Genomic DNA, 25510 nt, shown 5'->3' with positions numbered 1-25510 from the left:
TTAGCGAATTTGACCCTGACGGAGGACTGACAAGACTGAGTCTAACATTAGCTCCAATTGGGATGGCAGCTGCCGCTCCGTGGAGGTGCCAAGAACAACAGATCTCTGGAAGAGCTAGACAGTGCCTTCATCCATTGGGCTATGGAGTCCATTATTCCGACAAACTAACATGACTCTATTTACTGACTAAAACTTGACTCAAACTAACTCAATGAGAACTGACCTGACTGAAAAACTTAACTCTAGCAAACTAACTCAAAATACCAAGACCTGAACTTAAAACTTAAAGCTTCATGGCAGTACCTGGCCACCTGTGTTTCTTACAAGGCCATATACGATTAAACTATATCAAAATGCCAATGTAACCAATCAAGCAGATGCCTTCTTGCTTGATTCTCCTGATCAGATCTCCAGGTCAACAGTAGATACTTGTAACTGGGCATCCAAAAAGCTAATTGACCATGATCCCCTTCATCACTGAATACTGCAATAATCACCTTCACTGCTGACTGCAACAAATCTGCCATTGGATCTTGAAAAACATGGAAATTTTCCATTGCCACGTCTTGCTGAGAAAACGAGATGTCTTTTTCTCTTGCTTCTGATTTTTCTTCATAAATAAGAGCACGTTCCTGGTCTTCAAAAAATTCTGAACAAGTAGATGAGCAAATTTCTTCTTCAAAGAACGTTTCAAAACACGAAACATATGAAGAAGAATCTGAACTGGAATCCATAATGGTCTGGTCGGCTATAGTCTGAATATATTTCTGATCATCTTGGCATGATATGACAGCTAGATTCTCATTACATTCATCAATCATGAGAAAAGCAACTTCCGATGTTTCTTGAAACTCAAGCATGACATCTCTACCATCTATCATAAATTCATCCAGAGAAACTTTTTCACCTACTTGAACAAAGATATCCTCTTGCTGTTCATGAATTGACTATATTACCTTGGTAGGAAGACTGTGTTCTGAGGAGATGAGGGCAGTTAAGCCCGTAACTCTGTCTTCTTCATTTGGGGCAGCCTCAACAATGCACTTCTCTTCTATGAGATCTGGAGCAACATGTTTTTCCTCATCACGTTCTGTCTCTCGATCTGGTTTATCATCATCATTTTCGGAGATTGGAGCATCATTTTCCTGTGTATCCTTATTTATTTCAACCAGATTTGAAATATTACTTCTTTTTTCATCATTTTCAGTCATATGGAAATCTTTAACCTACTAATTTTGATCCTACTTCAAATTTTCCTCTAAGAGTTTTGTAGGCTGCTGAAATGGATTTTCATACAATGCTTCCATGATTTCTTCGTCCATAAAATTATCATCTTCATAGTATTTTTCAAGGCTCTCAATAAAACCATAAGCATGCTTGCAACAATACTGAACTAAATTTAATGATGGATAAGATTCTTTATACTTCTTAAAGAATATTGAATGAAAATCCTTTAGACAATAAATGGAAGTAGGTGGCAGACTTTCATACCAAGATCGGGCTTCGTCTTCCAGAGTAGCCATAAACATTTTCATCAAACAGTCTTTAGGAAAATTGATCTTCAATATATGAACATGAATGTGAAATTTCACCAGATGAAGAGCAACGTCATTACCTTCCACATTTCTGAACACAGGCAAATTCTTTGACCAATCTACCTTGGGCATTTTATTTGGAAAGCCTGGGATGTGATCTCGTCTCATAGGAGCGTATCTTCTTGCAATCCGATCCATCTTAAAAATGTCAAAGCTACTGATCTTTCTGCAATGGAGTCACCATGAAGCACCGATTGTTGGATTCTTCAGTGAATGGAGTCGCGAGGTGAATGATTTCAGTCGTCTTCTTATGTCTGATCATTGTTCACCATCAACCATCAGCTTTGAACTTGAGATATGTACTGGGGCAAAAAAATCTTCAAGCAAACTTCTTCCCCAGTGGAGTCGCCACTATGTTAGCACTCGAATCTACCTCAGGCTGAAGGAGGGCGAGGTTCAAGGCAACATCAAACCAAGCTCAGCCTCGTAGCTAGCCCTACGAGCACAGGAAAGGGCTCTCTCTGGGTCTATCTCAATAAAATGATCAATAGAGTCCTAGATGACTTACAATGGGAACTGATTTTAGGCTAGTAAATGAATTTGAATGAGGGATATTTGATTTAATGACTAAGTTGCTCGGCTGTATGGGATAAGGACAACATGAGCAGAGATTTAACCAAAGGCATAGAATATTTCATAAGTCGAGATAAGCATGAGGTTTTAGCAATCGAAATTGAATTTAAATGGGGTGAAAGACTATTTAAGAAAGCTGAAAAGGGCATTAATGTATGAATCCTTTCCAGGCAGAAGAAAACACATAAAGACTGGACACTTCCTCAAGGCAGAGCAATGACTGAATTCTACCTTTCTCACTTAAAAGTATTCAGCTGAAACGATCATGAATGAACTGCAAAACATCACAGGATACATATAAAACAGAGAGAAAAAACACATGCCAAAACTCATACCGCAAGAATCTTATAAATCAGAGCTGTGCCATTTAATTATTTCTCTGTCAAAACTGTACAGTGATAGTACTGGGTTTTTCCTTCCCACACTTTTTCTCAGAACTCAGAACCCTTTTCAAATTTTTTTTATACAATAAATAGACTCACTCTATCAAAAAATGAATCGACTCAGAATATGGGATGATTTAATCATTACTAACTGAAGATGAAAATCCATCCATCGCTAAAGGAGCAGCGTTACATTTTGCTCGGATCTAAAAAAGTGACATCTGTAGGTGTGAATCCCTTGAAATTGTAACTGAAGTCAGAAATAGACCATCGTTTCCTATTTTTCGGCTATGGTAGGTATTCTTCATTTAATTGGGCTTTTGACCTTTCACCTTCTCTTTTGCCTTCGAGCTAATTGAATATTTGGAACTCTCTGTTGGCCAGCTCATTTACACAGGTAATCCTGAATCGCCCGGATGTATTTAACATACTTGTTCTGTGCAGGACCGAAGGTCATATACTTAGCAACGAATTGCCAAGCGCTCTAAATGCTTCGCTTCATTCACAATGTATAATGGATGGATACCCTCTCATGAGCCCCATCAAAAAATTCAGACTCGAATGCATACTTTCAACCGCAACATATTCCTTCCTTTCTTCCACGCACTGATCAATCTGTCCAGACGTTCAATCACCATCTTACTTTGTGCCTTGTACCCCTCAATAGCCATGCCCTTCTAACTTTTCTGCAGAGTACTCGGTTCAGCTCTTGCTCATCCTGTTGTATGAAAAAAAATCATATGTGCCCAATCCGAATGATTTGGTCAAGTCTTTTGTTGAAACGCTGGTGTCACTGCGCTAGACTTTATAAAACAAGTTCTGTGGAGCCAACGAAATACTTTTTGAGGGTATATCATTCTCAGTTGTGGGCATATGATAGACAGCATTTCTGAAGTAAGGAATATGATACGATGTCTGAAGCAAAGAATTCATGTAGCGTGTTGCCCCTTGATTCTTCAGCACAACAAAACCCGTCTTCTTTTATGAATCATATGCCCAATAATCAGGTACCCTTCGTGCGCTGGCTCCTGCTTCCGCAATCAAAGTGTCGTCTATCAACTATCAGGTAAAGGCATGAATGATGGGTATCCCCACTCGCTCTCCCGGGCATTGAACGGGTGTTGTGTTTCTTTCTGGGCGGTGAACTTGTGATGAATCTGATTTAACAATAGCCAAACTAAAAAAGGCATCTCTGCTCCAACCATAAGGTAATGTAGTGGAGCCTGCCACATCTAAGTAAATGGATAAGTGGTCCAGGTTGTTTCCTTGGAGGAACATCATGACGTGCCATTTATAACTACCTGCTATAAAAACATCCGAGTAACACTTCTTTACATTCGATCTGGAAACATGCTTAATCGGCCAAGTGGATTTGGATACTGGGCGCTCCTTCATGGGCTGATTGTCTGCTATACTAACTAACGCGTTTTTTGCTGGTTCTATTGTATCAACGACCTCGAATCCATTTTTATGCAAATCCTTTCAGAAAATACACAACTGCTTTAGAAATATGGTCAATGATTTCCTCTGGCTCTTCGAGAAGAATTGAGCCACAAAAAATTGAATTTTTGATGAATCGATGATAAGTTTCGGCCTTGGGGCTCTGTGTGCCGCGCGCACTCCCAGTGCCCCGCACTTGGTGAGTGCACCGCGCTAGTGCAAAAAATGCACTATGGATGAGCGCCCAATGCGTCGTGCGGCCCATGTGTGTCGCGCCAGTCATCCTATGCGCCGCGCTGGCCAATTTCATCCTTGATTCTCTTCTTTTCTTCGTTTAGATTTGATGTTGTTTCAGAAGGAATATCCTCTTAAGTTCTGTTGTCCAATCACCCAAGGTTCGGATGTGGACATTCAAGTAATCGTTTCCTGGAGCTAAGGTAATAGAAAAAGGATGCCATTCAAAAGAGGATACTGTCGGGCAATCGACAGGCATGTACTGTCCACTCTCATTCTTGAAACCTTGTGGTTTTGACATGTGAAGAGACAAAACATTGCCTGGATAGATGGCTACCTTGAGGATTTTAACAGATTTGTAACTTGATCTGAAAGCTCTCAGAGTTCTTTCTCCACCATATAACAACACCGGAACTGCAGGGTGCATTCATGTCGTTTTCTTGTACCATTTGTGACTGAGGTACAGATATATACCATGGACTATCCACAACACATAGACGATTACGAATGAGTGGTGTGAATACCAGAAAGCATTGAATCCTGTGAGCCTTTTCAATGGTTTTGGCAGATTAATTTTATTCCTTCTGAACCACGGAGTGGCCAGAATGAATGCAAATTGCCATGAAGACCACCATCATAACACCTGTAATGCCCTCAACTTCTTTGACAAACCACCAGTAGTTGGGAGGCCTGTTATGTCCAAAGAACTGTTACAATTATAGCTCTAATGAACATGTAAGGAACATCTTGACTATGTAATACATTTTTGTTTTAAAAGTAGTACAAGAACCGACCATTTCTCCACAATAATCAAAAGCTGAGCACGCGTGGCCTGAACTACTTTCATTTGAATACGATATAAAGAAGAAAAGAAGCAACCTGTGGTAGAAGAATTGAATTGAGTAACTTCTTCAATTTCCGTTGTCCCATTTGATGTACCTCGCATCATACAAAACGATTTGCCATCAAATTGGGCATGCATTTTTCTTTGCAATGCGATTCACTATTAATTTCCATAATCCAACTTATGGAACCACCACTCCGTTTGAGTTATCTGCAGACTCCCCGTACTGGGAACACTCAACTCTCTCCGATGCTGATTAGACCTCTTTGTTCCAATTAGTACGTGTTGTAAGAATAATGAGTACTAACGTCTGCAGTGCCACTCCTAGGATTAATCCCCACCAGATTCCATCGATTGCAAGACTTGTCTTCAATCCTAAAGCAATTCCAACTGGTAAGCCAAAAAGATGCTATGGCACTAAATTCACATATGCTACCATAGCTTGCCCTCCACATCCAATTGCCACCCTTGAGAGAATAGGTTGGGTGCCATTCAAGAGAACAGATATTGCAAGTAGAGGTATCAATGCATAGAATGCACATATAATGAGAGTGGTGCTTATGAATGCCATGACGAGTTCTTTCTTCAGTATCAGAATCCCAATGGCAAGTATGACTCTTATTATGAAGCAAGTGACCACCACAACTATAACTGAAAATCTTGCAGTTTTAGGTCTCCTGGCTCCCAGCTCATTACCCAACCTTATACTTGCAACTGTACTGAGACCCAACATTGCCATCAACTCCCAGTTGTAAGAATTCATGCAAACAGAAATGGAATCCAGAGCGACCTCTGCATTTGGCAGCAAACCCGATACAAGCACCAATACTTCAATGTACCATATTTCCAAAGTTAGCATAACAGCCGATGCCAGAGTTAACTTGAAGTATGACCAGAGTCCTACGAAGGCCTTCAGGGTGAAGCCCGTCCATGTATGCCTGCAGTATGGGCTATAGAATATATACCAGGCAGTAGTAATGACCAGAACCCACCAAGTCAAACTCACTATTAGGGCTATCCCTAGCAGGCCAAATCCTAGCATGTCTACTGCCACCCAGGTGATCAATATATGGAATAGACATGTCCCAACAACAATATAGGAAATAGGGTCCACTATGTTCTGAGCCTACAAAAACCTCTGCATGGGGCAATTTAGGGCAAAAGCAAACAACTGAGGAAAAAGGCCTTTGGCAAAAATACCTCCTGCAGCAGAGATTTCTTTACTCTGCCCTATGGCAATCAATACTGGATCTGTAAAATAGTAGAGGATGCCCAGGAGTATTGCAGTTCCAGTCATTATTATCATGGACCTCTGGAAGATGACTCCAAGCATGCTGTAATGTTTAGCACCGTAAGATTGCCCACACACAGTCTGGACTGCTGTTTCCATTCCAAGCATAATTCCATAGGCCAATCCTTGCATGGCCACACTAGCTATGGATGTTCCTACAAGCTGCAACTCTCCAAGATGACCAAAAAACATTTGAGATATGGTAGAGGGCATAAAATTAAAAACACTAACTATTATAGAAGGGGCAGAGAGAATCTATAGTTTCTTGGATTCAATAATGGCAGCTTGAGCAACTCTGGACCAGGAAATATGTTCTTGAGATAACACTGATTCTATGAAGGCCGACTCCTCCTCAGACTTCTACTAACTCTTGATATCCTCATGTTGAATCAATGGGTCCACAAGATGATCAGCTCCAATGTGCTCCATGGAAAAATCCCAAATTAGCTTACAGGGCACAAATCGCAGTAGGATGTTTACTTTAGAGGGCCTGAATCATAATTTCACTGTTGTTCCTCCTGTTTACATAGACTGATGGAGTTGTTGAAGCTAGCAAGATGACCAGGGCCTGCATTCGAAGTACTCCATGATGTAATACTTTAAAATGTGAATTTATTACAAAAACAAATTTGTCGATTTCTTCTCCAAAACAGAGTTTTGGAGAAGGATCATTTTCGAGCATTACTGATGATGAAACTCTTGAAGTAAGAGACTTATTCAACCTCCCTCTAGCCTGCAAACGTTATTTCACACTTCTGGAGACAAAACCTTGGAATCAAGAATTTAAAATGACTCTTTTTGACCAAAATGGCTTTTGATCATTGCAAATGATGAGATATGAACCTTGCGAATTTGACTCTGACGGAGGACTGACAAGACTGAGTCTAACATTGGCTCCAATTGGGATGGTAGTTGCCACTCTGTGGAGGTGCCAAGAACAACAGATCTCTGGAAGAGCTAGATAGTGCCTTCATCCATTGGGCTATGGAGTCCATTATTCCAACAAACCGACATGACTCTATTTACTGACTAAAACTTGACTCAAACTGACTCAATGCGAACTGACCTGACTGAAAAACTTAACTCTAGCAAACTAACTCAAAATACCAAGACCTGAACTTAAAACTTAAATCTTGGTAGCAGTTCCTGGCCACCTGTGTTTCTTACAAGGCCATATACGATTAAACTATATCAAAATGCCAATGTAACCAATCAAGCAGATGCCTTCTTGCTTGATTCTCCTGATCAGATCTCCAGGTCAACAGTAGATACTTGTAACTGGGCATCCAAAAAGCTAATTGACCATGATCCCCCTCATCACTGAATACTGCAATAATCACCTTCACTGCTGACTGCAACAAATCTGCCATTGGATCCTGAAAAACATGGAGATTTTCCATTGCCACATCCTACTGAGTTAACGAGATGTCTTTTTCTCTTGCTTCTGATTTTTCTTCATAATAAGAGCACGTTCCTAGTCTTCAAAAAATTATGAACAAGTAGATGAGCAGATTTCCTCTTCAAAGAACGTTTCAAAACACGAAACATATGAAGAAGAATCTGAACTGGAATCCATAATGGTCTGGTCGGCTATAGTCTGAATATATTTCTGATCATCTTGGCATGATATGACAGCCAGATTCTCATTACATTCATCAATCATGAGAAAAGCAACTTCCGATGTTTCTTGAAACTCAAGCATGACATCTCTACCATCTATCATAAATTCATCTAGAGAAAATTTTTCACCTACTTGAACAAAGATATCCTCTTGCTGTTCATGAATTGACTGGATTACCTTGGTAGGAAGACTGTGTTCTGAGGAGATGAGCGCAGTTAAGCCTGTAACTCTGTCTTCTTCATTTGGGGCAGCCTCAACAATGCACTTCTCTTCTATGAGATCTGGAGCAACATGTTTTTCCTCATCACGTTCTGTCTCTTGATCTAGTTTATCATCATCATTTTTTGAGATTGGAGCATCATTTTCCTGCGTATCCTTATTTATTTCAACCAGATTTGAAATAGTACTTCTTTTTTCATCATTTTCAGTCATATGGAATTTTGGAAATCTTTAAACTGTTGATTTTGATCCTGCTGCAAATTTTCCTCTAAGAGTTCTGTAGGCTGCTGAAACGGATTTTCATACAATGCTTCCATGATTTCTTCGTCCATAAAATTATCATCTTCATAGTATTTTTCAAGGCTCTCAATAAAACCATAAGCATGCTTGCAACAATCCTGAACTAAATTTAATGATGGATAAGATTCTTTATACTTCTCAAAGAATATTGAATGAAAATCCTTTAGACAATATATGGAAGCAGGTGGCAGACTTTCATACCAAGATCGGGCTTCGTCTTCCAGAGTAGCCATAAACATTTTCATCAAATAGCCTTCAGGAAAATTGATCTTCAATCTATGCACATGAATGTGAAATTTCACCAGATGAAGAGCAGTGTCATTACCTTCCACATTTCTGAACACAGGCAAATTCTTTGACCAATCTACCTTGGGCATTTTATTTGGAAAACCTGGGATGTGATCTCGGCTCATAGGAGTGTATCTTCTTGCAATCCGATCCATCTTAAAAATTTCAAAGCTATTGATCTCTCTGCAGTGGAGTCACCATGAAGCACCAATTGTTGGATTGTTCAGTGAATGGAGTCGCCAGGTGAATGATTTCAGCCATCTTCTTATGTCTGATCCTTGTTCACCATCAACCATCAGCTTTGAACTTGAGATGTGTATTGGGGCAAAACAATCTTCAAGCAACCTTCTTCCCCAATGGAGTCGCCACTATATTAGCACTCAAATCTGCCTCAGGCTGAAGGAGGGCGAGGTTCAAGGCAACATCAAACCAAGCTCAACCTCGTAGCTAGCCCTACAAGGACAGGAGAGGGCTCTCTCTGGGTCTATCTCGATAAAATGATCAATAGAGTCCGAGATGACTTACAATGGGAACTGATTTTAGGCTAGTAAATGAATTTGAATGAGGGATATTTGATTTAATGACTAAGTTGCTGGGCTGTATGGGATAAGGACAGCATGAGAAGAGATTTAACCAAAGGCACATAATATTTCATAAGGCGAGATAAGCATGAGGTTTTAGCAATCGAAATTGAATTTAAATGGGGTGAAAGACTATTTAAGAAAGATAAAAAGGGCATTAATGTATGAATCCTTTCCAGGCAGAAGAAAACACATAAAGACTGAACACTTCCTCAAGGCAGAGCAATGACTAAATTCTACCTTTCTCACTTAAAAGTATTCAGCTGAAACGATCATGAATGAACTGCAAAACATCACAGGATACATATGAAACGGAGAGAAAAAACATATGCCAAAACTCATATCGCAAGAATCTTATAAATCAGAGCTACACCATTTAATTATTTCTTTGTCAAAACTGTACAGTGATAGTGTTGGGTTTTTCCTTCCCACACTTTTTCTCAGAACTCAGAACCCTTTTCAAATTTTTTTTTATACAATAAATATACTCACTCTATCAAAAAATGAATCGACTCAGAATATGGGATGATTTAATCATTACTAACTGAAGATGGAAAGCCATCCATCGCTAAAAGGAGCAACATTACATTTTTACTCAGATCTGAAATAGTGACATCTATAGCTGTGAATCCCGTGAAATTGTAACTGAAGTCAAAAATAGACCATCGTTTCCTATTTTTTGGCTGTGGTAGGTATTATTCATTTAATTGGGCTTTTGACCTTTCACCTTCTCTTTTGCCTTCAAGCTAATTGAATCTTTGAAACTCTCTTTTGGCCAGCTCATTTACACAGGTAATCCTGAATCGCCTGGATGTATTTAACATACTTGTTCTGTGCAGGACCGAAGGTCATATACTTAGCAACGAATAGCCAAGTGCTCTAAATGCTTCGCTTCATTCGCAATGTATAATGGATGGATACCCTCCCATGAGGCTCATCAAAAAATTCAGACTCGAATGCATACTTTCAACCGCAACATATTCCTTCCTTTCTTCCACGCACTGATCAATCTGTCTAAATGTTCAATCACCATCTTACTTTGTGCCTTGTACCCCTCAACAACCGTGCCCTTCTAAATTTTTTGCAGAGTACTCGGTTCAGCTCTTGCTCATCCTGTTGCATGAAAAAAATCATATGTGCCCAATCCGAGTGATTTGGTCAAGTATTTTGTTGAAACGCTGGCATCACTATGCTCAACTTTATAAAACAATTTCTGTGGAGCCAATGAAATACTGTTTGAGGGTATATCATTCTCAGTTGTGGGCATGTGATAGTCAGCATTTCTGAAGTAAGGAATATGAAACGATGTCTAAAGCAAAGAATTCATGTAGCGTGTCGCCCCTTGATTCTTCAGCACAACAAAACTCGTCTTCTTTTATGAATCATACACCCAATAATCAGGTACCCTTCGTGCGCTAGCTCCTGCTTCCGCAATCAAAGTGTTGTCTATCAACTATCAGGTAAAGGCATGAATGATGGGTATCCCCACTCGCTCTCCCGGGCATTGAACGGGTGTTGTGTTTCTTTCTGGGCAGTGAACTTGTGATGAATCTGATTTAACAATAGCCAGACTGAAAAAGGCATCTCTGCTCCAACCATAAGGTAATGTAGCGGAGCCTGCCACATCTAAGTAAATGGATAAGTGGTCCAGGTTGTTTCCTTTGAGGAACATCATGACACGCCATTTATAACCGCCTGCTATAAAAACATCCGAGTAACACTTCTTTACATTCGATCTGGAAACATGCTCAATCGGCCAAGTGGATTTGGATACTGGGCGCTCCTTCGTGGGCTGATTGTCTACTATACTAACTAACGCGTTTTGTGCTGGTTCTATTGTATCAACGACCCCGAATCCATTTTTATGCAAATCCTTTCAAAAAATACACAACTGCTTTAGAAATCTGGTGAATGATTTCCTCTGGCTCTTCAAGAAGAATTGAGCCGAAACAAATTGAATTTTTGATGAATCGGTGATAAATTTCAGCCTTGGGGATTTGTGCACCGTGCGCACTCCAGTGCGCTGCGCTAGTGCAAGAAATGCACTGTGGAGGAGCGCCCAATGCGCCGCGCCAGTCATCCTATGCGCTGTAATGGCCAATTTCATCCTTGATTCTCTTGTTTTCTTCGTTTAGATTTGATTTTTTTTTAGAAGGAATATCCTCTTAAGTTCTGTTGTCCAATCACCCAAGGTTCGGATGTGGACACTCAAGTAATCGTTTCCTGGAGCTAAGGTAATATAAAAAGGATGCCATTCAAAGGAGGATACCACCGGGCAATCAAAAAGCATGTACTGTCCACTCTCATACTTGAAACCTTGTAGTTTTGACACGTGAAGAAACAAAACATTGCTTGGATAGATGGCTACCTTGAGGATTTTAACGGATTTGTAACTTGATCTGAAAGCTCTCAGAGTTCTTTCTCCACCATATAACAACACCGGAACTGCAGGGTGCATTCATGTCATTTTCTTGTACCATTTGTGACTGAGGTACAGATATATACCATGGACTATCCACAACACATAGACGATTACGAATGAGTGGTGTGAATACCAGAAAGCATTGAATCCTATGAGCCTTTTCAATGGTTTTGGCAGATTAAGTTTATTCCTTCTGAACCACGGAGTGGCTAGAACGAATGCAAATTGCCATGAAGACCACCATCATAACACCTATAACGCCCTCAACTTCTTTGACAAACCACCAGTAGTTGGGAGGCCTGTTATGTCCAAAGAACTGTTGCAATTATAGCTCTAATGAACATGTAAGGAACATGCTGACTATGTAATACATTTTTGTTTTAAAAGCAGTACAAGAACCGGCCATTTCTCCACAATAATCAAAAGCCGAGCACGCGTGGCCTAAACTACTTTCATTTGAATACGCTATAAAGAAGAAAAGAAGCGGCCTGTGTAGAAGAATTGAATTGAGTAACTTCTTCAATTTTCGTTGTCCCATTCGATGTACCTCTTATCATACAAAATGATTTGCCATCAAATTGGGCATGCCTTTTTCTTTGCAATGTGATTCACTTTAATTTCCATAACCCAACTTATGGAACCACCACTCCGTTTGAGTTATTTGCAGACTCCCCGTACTCGGAATGCTCAACTCTCTCCGACGCTAATTGGACCTCTTTGTTCCAATTAGTACGTACTGTAAGAATAATGAGTACTAACGTCTGCAGTACCACTCCTAGGATTAATCCCCACCAGATTCTATTGATTCCAAGACTGGTCCTCAATCCTAAAGCAATTCCAACTGGTAATCCAACAAGATGGTATGTCACTAAATTCACATATGCCACCACAGCTTGCCCTCCACATCTAATTGCCACCCTTTAGAGAATAGGTTGGGTTCCATTCAAGAGAATAGATATTGCAAGTAGAGGTATTACTGCATAGACTGCGTGTATAATGAGAGTGGTGCTTGTGAATGCCATGACGAGTTCTTTCTTCAGTATCAGAATCCCAATGGCAAGTATGACACTTATTATGAAGCAAGTGACCACCACAACTATAACTGAAAATCTTGTAGTTTTAGGTCTCCTGGCTCCCAGCTCATTACCCACTCTTATACTTGCAACTGTACTGAGACCCAAAATTGCCATCAACTCCCAGTTGTAAGAATTCATGCAAACAAAAATGGAATCCAGAGCGACCTCTGCATTTGGCAGCAAACCCGATACAAGCACCAATACTTCAATGTACCATATTTCCAAAGTTAGCATAATAGTCGATGCCAGAGTTAACTTGAAGTATGACCAGAGTCCTGTGAAGGCCTTTAGGGTGAAGCCCGTCCATGTATGCCTGCAGTATGGGCTATAGAATATATACCAGGCAGTAGTAATGACCAGAACCCACCAAGTCAAACTCACTATTAGGGCTATCCGTAGCAGGCCAAATCGTAGCATGTCTACTGCCACCCAGGTGATCAATATATGGAATAGACATGTCCCAACAACAATATAGGAAATAGGGGCCACTATTTTCTAAGCCTGCAAAATCCTCTGCATGGGGCAATTTAGGGCAAAAGAAAACAACTGAGGAATAATACCTTTGGCAAAAATACCTCCTGCAGCAGAGATTTCTTTACTCTGCCCTATGGAAATCAATACTGGATCTGCAAAATAGTAGAGGATGCCCAAGAGTATTGCAGTTCCAGCAATTATTATCATGGACCTCTGGCAGATGACTCCAAGCATGTTGTATTGTTTAGCACCGTAAGCTTGCCCACACACACACTGGACTGCTGTTGCCATTCCAAGCATAATTCCATAGGCCAATCCTTGCATTGCCACACTAGATATGGATGCTCCTGCAAGCTGCAACTCTCCAAGATGACCAACAAACATTTGAGATATAGCAGAGGGCATAAAATTAAAAACGCTAACTATTATAGAAGGAGCAGAGAGAATCTATAGTTTCTTGGATTCAATAATGCTAGCTTGAGCAACTCTGGACCAAGAAATATGTTCTTGAGATAACACTGATTCTATGAAGGCCGAATCCTCCTTAGACTTCTGCTGACTCTTGATATCCTCATGTTGAATCAATGGGTCCACAAGATGACCAGCTCCATTGTGCTCCATGGAAAAATCCCAAATTAGTTTACAGGGCACAAATCGCAGTAGGATGTTTACTTTACAGGGCCTGAATCATAATTTCTCTGTTGTTCCTCCTGTTTACATAGATTGATGGAGCTATTGAACCTAGCAAGATGACTAGGGCCTGCATTCGAAGTACTCCATGATGGAAGACTTTAAAATGGAAATTTATTACAAAAAAAAATTTGTCGATGACTTCTCCAAAACAGAGTTTTGGAGAAGGATCATTTTCGAGCATTACTGATGATGAAACTCTTGAAGTAAGAGACTTATTCAACCTCCCTCTGGCTTGCAAGCGTTATTTCACACTTCTGGAGACAAAACCCTGGACTCAATAGTTTAAAATGACTCTTTTTGACCAAAATGGCATTTGATCACTGCAAATGACGAGAAATGAACCTTGGCGAATTTGACTCTGAGAGAGGACTAACAAGACTGAGTCTAACACAAGGAAAGGCCAATTTTTTTCGTCATTTTATACCCAACTACACCAAGCTAGCTACAGGATTTACCCAGTTGCTCAAACAAGGAACACCCTTTGCATGGGATGAGATAGCCCAAAAATATTTCGATGATATTAAAGCTATCCTCATAAATGTTCCTCTATTACATCCACTGGATTATTATTGAGATTACCTCCTTCACCTAGTCGCAGCCCCTAGCAACATCGCTATGGTGTTGGTTCAAGACGATCACGAAGGTGGTGAACACGTGATCTACTACTTGAGTCAAAATCTCCTCGACACTAAAACGCGTTATGGACATGTCGAGAAGTTGGCTTTGGCCATCGTCCAGGCTATTCAAAATTTTTGGCATTATATTCTCTTATGAATAACTACAGTGATTTCTGAATGCAACCCTATGACCTATATCCTGACTCGTCAGTTGCTAGGGGGAAAATATTCTAAATGGATCATTAACTTGCAATAATATGATTTGGTCTTCACTACAGCCAAATCTAAGAAGTCATTTGTTTTCATGGAATTGATTTGTTCCCTTCCCTCCAAAGCTCTTCCTGCTAGTGCAGATGAATAACTCCAAGATGAGACCCTTTTCCTGATTAGCACCCTCGATCCATGGTACAATGATATCATCGTGTATCTCCAAACCTCCACGCTTCGGTCTGCATTGACCAAAGATGATCATCGAAGGATTCAACATCATTCTCAACCCTACCACATTATTGGTGATACTTTATACCATACCGTGTTGATTCTATTCTTCACCAATGCCTCACGATTGAGGAAGCTGAGAGAGTTCCCAATCATTGCCACTCCGTGGCATGTGGTGGTCATATGTTTGGTTATGCTATAGCTCAGAAAATCCTTCGCGATGGTTATTTCTAGTTGTCCATCTTCAAAGACTACATTCTTATTGTCTGTAAGTGTCACGAATGCCAAATCTACCAACGCAAGATGAGTGCCCACCCGCTCACCTACACCTCGTCATTACCGTTGGTCCCTTTGCCAAATGGGGCATCGATTATATGACATGTCACTCTCGTTCGACCGAAGGGCATGACTACATTATCGTTTCTGTGGATTACTTCACCAAATGGGTTGAAGCGATGCCTACATATTCGACAGATGGTAAGATGACAAATCAATTCCTTTTTAACCATGTTATTTCCAAGTTTGGTGTACCCTAAGCCATTGTCACAGATCATGGCTCCCATTTCCAAGATTACATGATGGCAGAACTAACATCTGCAATGGGCTTGCGCCATGATGGCTCGACCCCACATTACTCTCAGGCCAACGGCCAAGTTGAAGCCGTGGACAAAATTTTGGTCACCATGCTTCAGCATACTATTGGGATGCACAAGTCAAATTGGCATCTCATGTTTTTTCAGCTTTGTGGACCTACCGAACTTCAACCAAAGATGCCACTAGTTTCACACCATTCTAGTTGGTCTATGGTTTGGAAGCAACATTGTCAATCGAATGTGAGATTCCTTCACTTAAGTTAGCTGTTGAACTCCTCCTCGAAACATCACCTCAAGAGGAACGCCTCTTATATTTGGAACGACTAGATGAGACTTGCAATCTCACTGTCGTGGTCATCGAAGAACAAAAGAAATGAGTCAAATCCCATTTCGACCAGTCAGTCTCCCCTCACATTTTCTCTAGGGGTGATTTGGTCCTGTTATACGACCAAGATAATGATATGCTAGGGGCAGGCAAGTTCCAACCTATGTGGCACGAGCCCTATATTTTAAAACATGTTTTGCAGAAAGGAGCCTATGAACTTATTGATTATAAAGGAAATCCTCTCGATAAGCCCCGAAACGGGCTTTACCTCAAAAATAACTATGCTTAGGTCATATTGCATGGTTACTTATGTACATTAGTGTGTGATTCATTTCTATACAACGTGGTTTTGTATGGAAGTTTTCAAAAAACTTTCCCGTTTACTATGCTTTTCGTGCTTTGCAGATGTCTGTAGCTCCTCACGTCGGTTTCATCAATGGTGCTTGCCGAAGTACCCGGAACCTATCATCCATGGCATGGGATATCTACAACCCTAATGATGAGTTGATTGATCTTCAAGGTATCTACCTAGGTCGTACAACCAACAACATTTTTGAATACAGTGCGGTCATCGAATTGTTATCGGAAGCCATCACCCTGGGCATCAGAGAATTGGTTCTCAACCTAGATTCACAGCTTGTCATCCTTCAACTCAATGGGAAATATTCTGTTAGGAACCCTCAAATATTATGAATGTATCTCTATATCTGTTTGTTGGGAAGACATTTTGATTATATCACATATCATCATATTCCTAGACACATGAATACATTAACAAATGTATTAGCTAATTACGTGTTGGATAGATATTTGTGAAACATGTAAAAGATAATACAAACCATTTGTACCATAATAGATAGGAAAATATCACATATATACATATGCGAGAATGTTTGATACATCAAAAACCCAAAAAATAATATGTATGTCCACAATAACATCGGCGGCTCGCAGGCCTCGTACATCCATGGCACGCAGGCCTCAAAAAATATGTAAGTACTAGACCTAGGAACTACTCAGCATGGTGGTCATGATAGCATGAGACAGCTCATACTACGTGACTTAGCAATCGATGGATCTGATCTGAGACTCCCATTGTGTGCCTCTGGTACCACTGAGGCATGTCTCCTATCCGAGCATACTCAGGGATACCATGAGTCAACCCCTCAAGGTTCCTCGTAATCTCCTCCTCATTATCACTCCCTTCCTGATAAGGGGCGACAACATCAATAGGATAGGGATAACGCCTAGCTATCGGGGACATCCCGGCTGGCCGCTCTGGTCCAACATATGCATACATAAAAGAAACGTTATAAGCATGCATATACTAAAAACAATTAAAAAACATCAAAATCAAAATTTGGTTTGGTTTTTTACCTTCGTCATCGAAGTCCTCCCCATCTGGCAAGGGCATATCCGAGTCTCCACGGAAATCATTGCCGCTATATGGCCAATCCTCCATGAAGATTTTCTGTCATCATAACCACGAAAAGTATGTTGGTCGATAGGATATCTGCAGACCCCCAGTGATCCTGGGCATCAAACGACTCCAACGGGCCATCTGCGGATCGCATGGCACAGGAGGATCAACCTCAGTCAACTGATACTGGAGCTGTGGCACTCGTTCCAGGGAAAATGTCACAAGTATTGATCCTAAGCCAAATTGCTTCAGATTTCCTGCCTTCGCCTTGGACAACTGGCTCTTCATATTCATCTTCATGGCCTCTGCCTTGTTGAAGATCGTCGAAGTTGTACAGTCTATAGTGTGAAGGAACTTTGACTTATTAGTTTCATGTTCCGCTTGGGACCTTTCCACTCTGTTGATGGTCAACATAAGCACCCTCAGTGTCAAATCCCATACACTGGAAATCTCAATCTTCTAGCTTTTGGATTTCAAGGCCTCAGGACAATGCGCGGAAAGCAGGGAAGATATGCTTTCTCCGACCGGACGTGATCCATACAAATTCATTGGTTCACCTCTGCAAGACAGCCCAGTGATGAAGTAAATGTCTAAAGTTGTCAACTCCAGCTCTTGGTCCCCAATGACAAAAATCTCACGATTATTGTCCCAAAGGCTTATCAAATACTGAAGCAATTTGGACTGGGCCCGCATCCCTGGTGTAAGGAAAAATTTGAGGAGCTCGCAAGCCCTCAAAGCCTCCAGGCAATTTGGATCATTCATTGCCTGGGTGTCCACATCTTTGTGTTCTCTTTCCTTCCAATCCACCATTTTCGGCGATTTCTCTCCTATAAAAGCCATTTATTTGAGTCAAACATCAATTTTGGTACATGAAAATAAAATTTTAACAGTCAGTTCTTGAGAAAATTTGTTTTTTCCCTATCTACAGTGATGACACATATTTTTTGGAAACAATGGCATCGGTCGATATGAATGGCCGTGCAAATAACCCTCAGCAGGTGTGATCCCTTGCCCAGAAAATTCGTTGAACGAGGGCGAAATAATTTCTCAAAAACCTCCCTAAAAATCCAAAAAATGGTTAAAATCATAAATGAATAGCATGAAAATGGAGCTCAGGGCTTCGATTGTTACTTGGAATTGATGGCTTATCAATTGGCCTCCTGGATCTCTAGCAATCTGCTCCGAAAAACTAGGGAAAAAGTGGGTAAAAGTCTTCACTGCAAAGGTAAAAAAGGTAAATGCTAAAAATGTATTTACTTTGCCCTTATTTATTCATTTTTTCATGAAAATATCAGGTTTTGTAAACATGTTTCACCAATTTTGGCTCAAGGACTCGATAATACAGTTTGCCTTGCTTGCGCAACGATAGGGAATGGACGTTCAATGATGACGATGAGTCATATTTCAGCTCTTTTCTCGACTCATTAAAACTCATATGAAAATATCGTCGAGTATTTTTTCCTTTTTGACTCGTTAAAGAGAATAAAATGGGGGGTCCGCTTTCAGCTCTTTTCTGACCCTTTAAAAATGAAAAGATGGCCGAGACCTTATAGTTTCGAACTCGTTAATGGATGTGAAACGTCGTGTGCCTAGTAAAAGTTTACCCCTTTTTCAGGCTAGGAGGCCCTATTTACGAAAAAGGTACTCCTTGACTGAAATGGTCAAGCAATTCTCTCAAGTATTGTTTTCTACCTTCTTGGGCTTGAGAGACACAAATGTATGAAAATGGACCACATGGAGTTTTCTTTTACATATCTTTTTCAAACTCTCTAAACATGAAAAAGATATCGAGTTACACCTTTTTCGGACTTGTTAAACTATTAAACGACATCGGATTCATTACCATGATGAACAGGAGCTTCTTCTTCCTAGGGCTCATTAAGCTTACTAGGTTGGATTTGTCTGAAGGATGAACTTATAGTGCAAGCATATGTTATCCCCTTCAAGCTTGCGAATAAAAAATAATTGGGGTACCTGCCAGAAATGGTGGGGGGAAAATTTGGAAATCTATCGAGTCATGTCGGCAGCTCACCCTTGAACATGACACTCTTTGCTCCATGTTGGGCTGGGACATCCTCCTCTGTATTGTTGACCTTCCTAGGTTTGGGCCTTTCATTTTTGCCTTCCATTTTATCTCTGCCATGCCATCATGACCACCGATCATATGAATCCAAAAGCTGCCAAACTTCCAGTTGTGTCACCGGTATGTTCAAGATTTGTCCTTCTACAGTTACACTTACCTCTGAATTCTCTATATCATCCAAAATCATTTTGCATCCTATCATCTCACATCAATGATGTGGGATTCATTATGGCCCTCCTTCAACACGGTCACTTTTCATCGACATCATCTCATTATTCGGGAAGTTGATTGAGAGACTCCCTTCCAAGTACCTTCGAGCTTGCATGCCTCAATGGCAAGTTCTTCGCACTCGATGAAAATTTCAAATCATTGGCTCTCGATCAAGTGATTTCACGGGTGTTCGACTTCAGTTTCCATATTCACATTCCGTGGATTGTACTGATAGTACCTTGAGATACATTATCATTATTGGTGGTTTCTCTCGCGATTGTTAATAGTTTACATCATTGACTAGTAATCAAGTGACTTTCTAGCATGTTGGATTTCACCACATCTATTCGCATGTTAGAATTTGTACTTTGATTGGGTCATGTTGGAGCGCAAGACCCTGGACATAGACCACACAAGTCCAGGTTGCGAAGTGGTGTGACATGGTTTATGATGATATGCATGTCTCTTTTAGATGGCTAGCTGCGCTCAGACCATGAGTTATCATATGTGATCCTTCTCATTATTGGATGGTTGCGACCATACCTTAGTTTCATTATAATCCTCTTTAACGGATGGTTGCGCCCATACCTAGATCCATTTACATGATCATTCTCTGGATGGTTGTGTTCATGCCATGATTCATGTATCATTTGACAAAGATCTTAGTTTATGTATATGTATCTGTACTTGCTTGCAGGTTTTCCAATGGCAGACCGGTTCCCCGCACTGATTTATAAAGCATTTCATCCCTCACTCTGACTCGGCCTTCACGCTTTATGGGGCAAATGTTACACAACATTTTGTCACTGTCCATGTACACCTCATTCCTTGATCTTGGAGGACCTCTACAATGAGCCCCGCATGCTTTGCCTTCATGGAGAAACTCCCAATATGTCCCTCTTCATGAGCAGATCATTTCCCTTTTACACCATTTCCCCTGAAACTTTTGTTTTGTCCAATTTACAAGACTGGTGCTAATGGCCTTTGTCTCCCCCACGCCGATGTGCAGAGATTCGCACTATTCCCCGCACCGATTGGTGCAACTGAGCTATGTTCCAGTGGCGTCGGTCTGGTTATGGAAAGTTTTTTAAATTAGATCCGAAGCTTCCATCTCTAAAAGCTCTGTAACGGAAGTCTGGTAAATGGTTTGGCCAGATGGGGTCAAGGATGATAGTTTGGGCTCCTTTCCCCTATAATGATGGAACTACCTCAAGGGAGAAGTCCTTATCCCATGAGAAGAGGATCCATCTCCCATCCATATTTCCGATATAAACCTCCCTTCTTCCCAAGCACAAACTAGTGTTACAAGTTACAGAGTTAGAGTGTTGGCTGAGTGTGAGTATACTATTTTGAGTTGACAAGCAAGCTATTACTAGTTGTAGCCATCTAGTTGTGTGAGGGAGAAATGTGTTTGGTTTGGAGTGAAGCCTAAAAGGAAGAGTCTTTAAACTATTGCTGTTTGAAGCCATCATGAAGTGCTAGCAGAAGTGTGTGGGAACCTAGTCTTGTCAGAGGAAGACTGTGACATCAAGACGAATGGTTGTAATCTCTCTTTGATATTAATATATGCAAGTATCGATTGATTTCCTACATGTTTTGTAATATTACATATTCTTGTCTTAATGCTTCTTGATCCATTAAGTAGGTTGAATTGAAATTTGTCTATTATTATGTTTGTGTGCTATTGTTGTTTACTTGTTTCAGGAGCTTGAAGAAGGAAGCGAGAGATTGTTGGAGCGAGAAAGCGAGGACACCATCAAGCAGGATAAGCGACCAAGAGGTAGGCCCTCTTGATTGATTTAAATCTAAGGAAATCTTCCATAGAATGTAACTGTTGTGGCTATACCCATCATTGGGCTAGAGGAATTCGTTTGTGTCTGCACTTATAATTTTACTTCACCACAATAGGACTAACTGCTTGGACATATTCCCATTCTTGATGGTCATATTCCTAACTCTGCAGCTAATGTAAGCATCGACAGTGGCCAACCATGGCCTCCCAAGGATGAGAGGGTAACAAGTAAGCTTATCCTTAGGCTGGAGAACTAGGAAATCTGCAGGGTACTCCCAGGAGTCAATGGAGACCATCACATCCTCCACAATTCTCTCAGGGGTTACTATGGAATGGTTTGCAAGTTGCAGAATTGTTGTGGTATTCCTCAATGAACCTTGGAGGTTGAGCTTGAGCACAGTGTCCTTGGTTATCACATTAATGGCAGACCCAAGATTGATCAGAGTGCGTGGGACAATGGTGCCATTGATGTGCACATCTACTACAGGGCTTCTAGGGTCCAAATATTTTGGACAGATTACCTGCCCCAGCATTAAGCCGGAAAACTTCCCAATGATATTAATGGTAGGGGCATCCCTTTTTCACCTCCTTCGATGCTTGAAGCACTTCTCCTAAATCAACTTATTTTGAATGGGAACATCTTTTATTGCTTGGAGAAGTGGGATCTTTACACATAAATTTTTCAATTCTCCCAAAAGTTCAGTCTCTTCTGGGGTAGGTTGGAGTGGTTGGGCTAATCTCTCAGGAAAGAGTGGATTTACTTTAAGATTGCTTTCCTCTCTTTCTTCCTCAACCTCCCTAGGTGGAGGTGGAGATTGGTTATCTGGGAGAACTCTCCCAGATCTTAGGTTAATCTCCTAGATTTCCACAGCATAAGCTAGATATGATGTCCTTCCATTGTATACTTGTTGAGCCTGCCTGTTGTTTGGCTTCGGATTTGGCTAGGTAGGAATCTGGGGTTGCTTGGGTGGAGCAGAGTGTAGGAGTTGTGGTTGGGTAGGTGGTGGAGGCAATAGAGCTAGAGCATTGTTGTATTGGGGCCTCCACCCCTGGAGTGGTGTATTCCACTGAGGTTGTGGTGGAGCATAAGGTTGAAATGACTGGCTGGCTGGATGGGAGTGATACTGAGATGCATAGGACCAAGGAGGGGGTGTATACCAGGAAGGATGAGTAGGGGGTCCCCAAGAAGGTATGGTTGTGGTTTGGTTGGGGTTGTAATATGCATGGGACGACCCTTGCATGCCCTGTTGGTATGGTCTAGGCCCATAAGGTCTCCTTTGGTTAATATAGCAAAGTTGCTCAATGACCCCTTCAACTCCTTAATATACAACTTTAAGTCCGGGTAAAGAAGGGAACTTGTCTGTGGAGTGGTTTTCTTCACAGACTAAGCAAATTTCAATACAGTTCAATGGGCATTCATTCCTAGGATGCCTCCTGGTGCATCTAGGACAAAACATGGCCATGGCTCTCTCTATTCCCTCCTGCTTCCTTTCAATGTTTATGGTGTCCATTTTCAAGGCAAGGGTTTGCAGCATCTCACTTTTGAAATCTTCCAGCATGTTTCCAATTTCACCCTTGATGGATGAGTTGGAAGATGATGTATTGGCCATAGGTTGACTACCCCTACCCTTTTTCCTGGCTACCCTAGAATGATTTCTAAAGACAATCTTGATATCCTCATAGGGTAATTGGTAGATATCTCCTCCTGCTAAAAAATGTAAGGTATCTAGAATATCTTCTCTTACTCCCCTAAGCAAGACCAGCTTTAGTGAATCAGGGTCAAGTGTGCACCTAGCTCTTTTGTAAATAAGTTGGAATATTTCTTCATAATCCTCTAAGGATTCATCATTGCCTATGGTCATCCTGAAAATTTCTTCTTTAGTATCCTTTGACCGACAGTAGTCCCGATATTTGTTGTTAAAGGCTTGCTGCATCTGAGCCCAAGTTGTGATGCTATCTCTAGGTAAACCCATGAACCAATGGAACGCTGCATCCTTGAGGGTAGATGGAAATAGTTTTAACTTTTACTCGTCATTTGTAGAGTCATAGGTTTGACATATAACAAAAAACTCAAATAGGAAAGTGTTGGGGTCCTTTGTGGTCAGGCCATGGGAATGAGGTGGGGCAGAGGGGCTTATACTTTTCATGTTAGTGTCCCCATTAGTTTCCCTAATGTGGAAGGCACCCTCAACTATCTCTCTATTCCCTCTGTCATTTCAATTTTCAGCCATTGGTTCAGTAGGAATGGGCTCCTCTTCTTCTTCCTCCCCTGTAGGTTCTTCAAATATGTCAGGTTGCTCACCTAAGGGTTCCTCCAGTTCATAGCCACTAAAGAAGAGATAAGGTTGGTTGTTGGATGCAGTGGGGGTATTTGGCAAAACATTCCCTAAGTTGTCCCTATTCCTACGAGGAATGAAAGCAAACATTTTTGGGTTGGTTTTGTATTTTTTAAACTTGGAAAGTACTTCTAGAATTGAAATTTTTGATTGAATGGGAATTACTGATAGAATGAAAAATCTACTTACAGAACTAAAATCCTACTTGCAAAATGGAAAGGAAAGAAGATAATGCAAAATGAAACAAAGGAAACAACTAGATTACTTTTGTAGAAATAAATTAATGGTAGAATATTGAAGACAAGAAATAAAAGAAAAGAAAGCAGTAATCATGTTCTACACAGACACCTCCCTGTCAACGGTGCCAAAAAGCGATGAGCACTAGTATTGCAGCAAGGATGCTACAACTCTTGGGCTACCAGCTTTACTTATCATATCGGGGTTCATACAAATTTGGAGGTGACAACACTGTATGCACAAGTAAAAGTGATGGCTCTGTTTGATGTCACTACTTAGCTGACAAGAAACCACTAGCAGTCCAAGCCAAACTTCTATAGAGTCAGAAGAAGCTTGATTTTTTTGATGGAAGAAAGGGAAATCTCCTCTAAGAGAGTTACTTTACTATAGTAATGGAGAAAGCCAACATGTAATGCTAAACCACACCATAACCTAATTAACCATTTAAGAAGCTATGCTAAGCATAAATGCTAAATCAACAATAAAAAAAAGCTACTATCTAATTTGCAGAATTAAGAAGCATCAAACAATACTAATGTGCATGTAAAGAAACTAAACTAAATTTGTTTTCACTTTTTTGGTCTTTTTATGCAAAATCAAGTGGGAAAACTAATTGTTGTTGTGGATGTGACAGGTGGATTGAAGGTGTTTGAGGATGGCTATAAGGTTTATGAAGTGGTTGGATGGTGTGGAGGGATCCTAGGAGGATTTTTGTGTCTTCCTATAGGTTTTCCCTCAATTCGGCCTCAAAACAAGCTATTTTAGGAAAACCTACTGGATGTACTAGAAACCTACAAGATGATCCTATAGGAATTACAGGAAACCTATAAGATACATCCAAGAGATAAATGTGAGGTTTTGGAGGTGTTGGTAGGCTTAGGAAAGGTGTGTGATGGGTGGAATGGAGTGTTAGAAGGTCTAGGAGCACTGAGGATCAAGATAAGAGATGGCTAGATTCGCTCAATGTGTTTGGGAGAATTTTAATGAAAAATGATGAAAAAATAGTGAGGGTGATGGTGAAAGAAAGGGATGTCTAAGGTGGATGAAGTGGAAGGTGTCTACTGGCTATGAAGTCTTGGTCTCCTCCTGAAGAACCTTCTTTGCATAAAACATGTGTGTCTTCCAAAAAGTTATGCAACAAGATACATTTTTATAAACTAGAAAAGCAGAACTAATGAATCAACTGCCTATATTATGCATGAAGAAAGTTGTTGAAGGGAATGAAAGCATAAGTGATATCTATTGCAGAAATGGAGATGGAAAATATTGCAATGAAATCTACCTTGCAACATTAACCAAATATTGAATTAAATACAACAAACTCCAAAGCTCATAAAAGAACTAGAAATATGTGTTTTGGGGGCTTCTTAAAGGTCCCTTCCTCAAGTCATGGTCCTAGAGGGAGAAAGTGAGGCCAAGACACCT

General features: G+C 40.7%; 2 pseudogenes; both read right to left on the bottom strand.

Annotated features, from left to right (window-relative positions):
* Nucleotides 1-5325: 5325 nt before the first annotated feature.
* LOC149225097 (protein DETOXIFICATION 41 pseudogene) lies at nucleotides 5326-8413 on the bottom strand (annotated as a pseudogene).
* A 4010-nt stretch (nucleotides 8414-12423) lies between these two features.
* LOC149225096 (protein DETOXIFICATION 41 pseudogene) lies at nucleotides 12424-13962 on the bottom strand (annotated as a pseudogene).
* Nucleotides 13963-25510: the final 11548 nt, after the last annotated feature.

The sequence above is a fragment of the Pinus tabuliformis genome, chromosome Q (assembly GCF_031772625.1).
Source record: "Pinus tabuliformis cultivar Carrire ecotype Pingquan chromosome Q, CPIR1, whole genome shotgun sequence".
In the NCBI taxonomy this organism is placed as follows: Eukaryota; Viridiplantae; Streptophyta; class Pinopsida; order Pinales; family Pinaceae; genus Pinus; species Pinus tabuliformis.
Note: the sequence above shows the minus strand (reverse complement) of the source record. Positions and strands in the feature narration are given on the sequence as shown.